Below are 5,000 nucleotides of genomic sequence, written 5' to 3' on the forward strand. Positions count from 1 at the left end.
ACCATAATAAACCATAAATAGTTTTTCTTACCAGAAGAGTTTTTATTTTTAAATATTCAATTTTAACTAGAAACGTATCGCTATCGCTAACAAAACCCCACACCACACACCACCACACGTTACACACATATACTTGACAGAGTAGATACTATCTACATATCTATCGACAGAGTTGTAGATATCGTGCCGTTGAACGGCATCTTGTCGCGTCGCGTGGCGATCTTGTACGAGAAACATTTTCCTCTGACATTGTATCGGAATAATTATTATAATTCATTATTATACATACATACATACATACATACATACATACATACATACATACATACATACATACATACATATTATTAATAAATTAATTGTTTTTTTTTTTTTTTTTTTTTTCTTCAAATAAACCCACATTGCCATTTCTCTGAGCGTGTGCTGCGAGCTTCAACGAGAAACATTCGGCGCGAAACTGTCGAGCGGCCGGCCGTCGCGCGCCGCACCTGTACGAGAAACATTTTCCTCTGACGTTGCATCGGAATAATTATTATAATTCATTATTATACATACATACATACATACATACATACATATTATTAATAAATATAATTGTTTTTTCTTTTCTTCAAATAAACCCACATTGCCATTTCTCTGAGCGTGTGCTGCGAGCTTCAACGAGAAACATTCGGCGCGAAACTGTCGAGCGGCCGGCCGTCGCGCGCCGCACCTGTACGAGAAACATTTTCCTCTGACGTTGCATCGGAATAATTATTATAATTCATTATTATACATACATACATACATACATACATACATACATACATACATACATATTATTAATAAATATAATTGTTTTTTTTGTTTTTTCTTTTCTTCAAATAAACCCACATTGCCATTTCTCTGAGCGTGTGCTGCGAGCTTCAACGAGAAACATTCGGCGCGAAACTGTCGAGCGGCCGGCCGTCGCGCGCCGCACCTGTACGAGAAACATTTTCCTCTGACGTTGCATCGGAATAATTATTATAATTCATTATTATACATACATACATACATACATACATACATATTATTAATAAATATAATTGTTTTTTCTTTTCTTCAAATAAACCCACATTGCCATTTCTCTGAGCGTGTGCTGCGAGCTTCAACGAGAAACATTCGGCGCGAAACTGTCGAGCGGCCGGCCGTCGCGCGCCGCACCTGTACGAGAAACATTTTCCTCTGACGTTGCATCGGAATAATTATTATAATTCATTATTATACATACATACATACATACATACATACATACATACATACATACATATTATTAATAAATATAATTGTTTTTTTTGTTTTTTCTTTTCTTCAAATAAACCCACATTGCCATTTCTCTGAGCGTGTGCTGCGAGCTTCAACGAGAAACATATCTATCAATACAAATGTCTATGCAAAAAAAAAGAAAACAAACAAAATCATATCAGTCAATAAAATAAATAATAATATTTTTTTACTACTACTACTACTACTACTAGTACTACTACGTGCTACTACTGCACGCCAATACACATACATAATAAAATGAAAAATCGTCTCTCTCTCGCTCGCTCTACGAGAAACATTCGACGTCCGCTCCAATGCCGACGCGGACTATTGCTCTCGGTATAGATGTGGAGCGAAACAGTCGTGCGCACAGCGTCGACTCGTTCTCGTTGCCGCGCGTCGTTCGTCTCAAATAGACACGAACGACGGACGAGAGAGAATGTGTTCTTGTTTTTGTGTTTGTGCGAAGTGTGAGAATATTATATACATATATTCGCGCATGGATGATATAGATATGGGTATGGATTTTCGGAGGAAATTATATCAAATTCGTATTTCGAATGCGAGACCGCCGAGATCTTTCCCAGCTCTCTCTCTCTCTGTGTGTGTGGTGTATAGTACATTTTATATATCTCTCTTGTGTCAACACAAAATAACAAAGAATATACATACTACTCCTCCTCATATTTTATATAATATAATATAAAATTATATTATAGCACCGCGTTCGCAGACCGTATGGTGATGTTACCAATCGACCAAGATTTGGGACCGTCTCCCCCGGTGTTATCTGTGATGTTAAAAGAATACGCTTCTAGGCACACCTCAACGCAGGGCGCCTAGCGTGTTCGACACGTGCGCGGTCGCCACGGCGACCGTATATGGAAAGAATGTATAAAAGAGGACGCACACGCGCCCATCGTCGAAACGGTGTGCGCAGCGTCGTGTTGGAATTTATCCCTCAAGCTCCGGGCGTTGATCGTATCTAGTGCGAATCATGCGTGTGTGTGCGCATGTAATTGCCAGCCGAGTTTTAATATGTTTACAATAACGTATTGAATAAAAATTGAGAAGTTGCGTTTAGATGAATGTTCAATTTTCAAATTGTCACAACATCGATTCCCGCCCGCGGGGTCGTGTTCGTTGCAGTTTTATGTCCCTCACAGTGGTCGAGCATCGTTGTACATCACCTCGTTGCGAGATCGTGACGGGACGGCCGCTCGTAGACCGGTCAAAGTTAGTCTATCGATATGAAGCGCGAACGTCGCGTCGCGTGCAAATTCGACGCGTTACGTTCACGCGTGTCGAGAAGGCGCGCGCGCAAGCGCGCGCCCCTCGACGCCGCCGAGCCAGCGGCTCGCCGAAGCCGCGTGACCGCGGTGTAGGCGTGTCGTTTGCGTAAGCAGCTCCCTGGTTGATCCTGCCAGTAGTTATATGCTTGTCTCAAAGATTAAGCCATGCATGTCTCAGTGCAAGCCGTATTAAGGCGATACCGCGAATGGCTCAATATATCAGTTTTGGTTCCTTAGATCTTACTCAGTTACTTGGATAACTGTGGTAATTCTAGAGCTAATACATGCAATCAGAACTCTGACCAGTGATGGGATGAGTGCTTTTATTAGATCAAAACCAATCGGCGGAGGGCCATGCGTCCGAAGTCGTTAATTTTGATGAATCTGGATAACTTTTGCCGATCGCACGGTCCAGTACCGGCGACGCATCTTTCAAATGTCTGCCTTATCAACTTTCGATGGTAGTTTCTGCGACTACCATGGTTGTCACGGGTAACGGGGAATCAGGGTTCGATTCCGGAGAGGGAGCCTGAGAAACGGCTACCACATCCAAGGAAGGCAGCAGGCGCGCAAATTACCCACTCCCGGCACGGGGAGGTAGTGACGAAAAATAACGATACGGGACTCTTACGAGGCCTCGTAATCGGAATGAGTACACTTTAAATATTTTAACGAGGACAATTGGAGGGCAAGTCTGGTGCCAGCAGCCGCGGTAATTCCAGCTCCAATAGCGTATACTAAAATTGTTGCGGTTAAAAAGCTCGTAGTTGCATTTGTGCGCCGCGCTGTCGGTGCACCGCATCCGCGGTGATACTGACACGTCTGCGGAGCATATCGTCGGTGAGCCGGCGGTAAAACGCCGGTTCAATATCAAAATCCTATCGCGGTGCTCTTCGGTGAGTGTCGAGGTGGGCCGACAATTTTACTTTGAACAAATTAGAGTGCTCAAAGCGGGCTCAAAATGCCGCTTGAATATTTCGTGCATGGAATAATAGAATATGATCTCGGTTCTATTTTGTTGGTTTTCAGAACTCCGAGGTAATGATTAATAGGGATAACTGGGGGCATTCGTATTGCGACGTTAGAGGTGAAATTCTTGGATCGTCGCAAGACGAACATCAGCGAAAGCATTTGCCAAAGGTGTTTTCATCAATCAAGAACGAAAGTTAGAGGTTCGAAGGCGATTAGATACCGCCCTAGTTCTAACCGTAAATATGTCATCTAGCGATCCGCCGACGTTACTACAATGGCTCGGCGGGCAGCTTCCGGGAAACCAAAGATTTTGGACTCCGGGGGGAGTATGGTTGCAAAGCTGAAACTTAAAGGAATTGACGGAAGGGCACCACCAGGAGTGGAGCCTGCGGCTTAATTTGACTCAACACGGGAAATCTCACCAGGCCCGGACACCGGAAGGATTGACAGATTAACAGCTCTTTCTTGATTCGGTGGGTGGTGGTGCATGGCCGTTCTTAGTTGGTGGAGCGATTTGTCTGGTTAATTCCGGTAACGAACGAGACTCTAGCCTGCTAAATAGGCGTCGTCATTCAAGGTGTGCGCGACTCTCGGGGAGCGCAACTCACTGGCGACGTATTAAAATTCTTCTTAGAGGGACCGGCGGCTTCGAGCCGCACGAGATTGAGCAATAACAGGTCTGTGATGCCCTTAGATGTCCTGGGCCGCACGCGCGCTACACTGAAGGAATCAACATGTTCTCCCTGGCCTAGAGGCCCGGGCAACCCGTTGAAACTCCTTCGTGCTGGGGATTGGGGTTTGCAATTATCCCCCATAAACGAGGAATTCCTAGTAAGCGCGAGTCATAAGCTCGCGTTGATTACGTCCCTGCCCTTTGTACACACCGCCCGTCGCTACTACCGATTGAATGATTTAGTGAGGTCTTCGGACCGACACGCGGTGGCCTCACGGCCGTCGGCGTTGCTGGGAAGTTGACCAAACTTGATCATTTAGAGGAAGTAAAAGTCGTAACAAGGTTTCCGTAGGGGAACCTGCGGAAGGATCATTAACGTTGGTTTTTTCTTTTTGTTTTGTTGTTGTCAAAGACTCGCAAAAAAAGAAAAAAATACAAAAACACGTGAATGATACGAATCAAAATCGAATCCGAGACGGTTGACTCTCTCTCGTCGATTCGCGACGTGTGCGTTGCGACACGCTTTGATTAGCGTTCGCTATCGCCTATTGATACTTTGAAATAATATTTTAATTTTTGTGTACAACCACGCAAATAAAAGAGATTTTCTTTCTTTTCATTTGTCGTACACGTTAATGATAAGTATTATTTTCAAATTTTTTTGTTTAATTTTTTCGCACCTTTTATATTTTCTCATACAAAAACACACACAAAAACAAAACGATTACCCTGAACGGTGGATCACTTGGCTCGCGGGTCGATGAAGAACGCAGTTA

The 5,000-nt window shown here is 43.9% G+C and overlaps 2 non-coding genes across 2 annotated transcripts in view; both read left to right on the plus strand.

The window, feature by feature from the left end:
* The first annotated feature begins 2,694 nt into the window (after nucleotides 1-2,694).
* LOC123719276 lies at nucleotides 2,695-4,599 on the plus strand. Its single transcript, XR_006755340.1, has one exon. It is a non-coding gene; the product is annotated as a small subunit ribosomal RNA (ribosomal RNA).
* Nucleotides 4,600-4,949: 350 nt separating this feature from the next.
* LOC123719271 overlaps nucleotides 4,950-5,000 on the plus strand; it is a 157-nt gene continuing 106 nt past the window's right edge. Inside the window, exon 1 of the ribosomal RNA XR_006755336.1 lies at nucleotides 4,950-5,000. This exon is cut by the window's right edge and continues 106 nt beyond it. This is a non-coding gene — a ribosomal RNA (5.8S ribosomal RNA).

The sequence above is a fragment of the Pieris brassicae genome, unplaced genomic scaffold (genome assembly GCF_905147105.1).
Source record: "Pieris brassicae unplaced genomic scaffold, ilPieBrab1.1, whole genome shotgun sequence".
Classification (NCBI taxonomy): Eukaryota; Metazoa; Arthropoda; class Insecta; order Lepidoptera; family Pieridae; genus Pieris; species Pieris brassicae.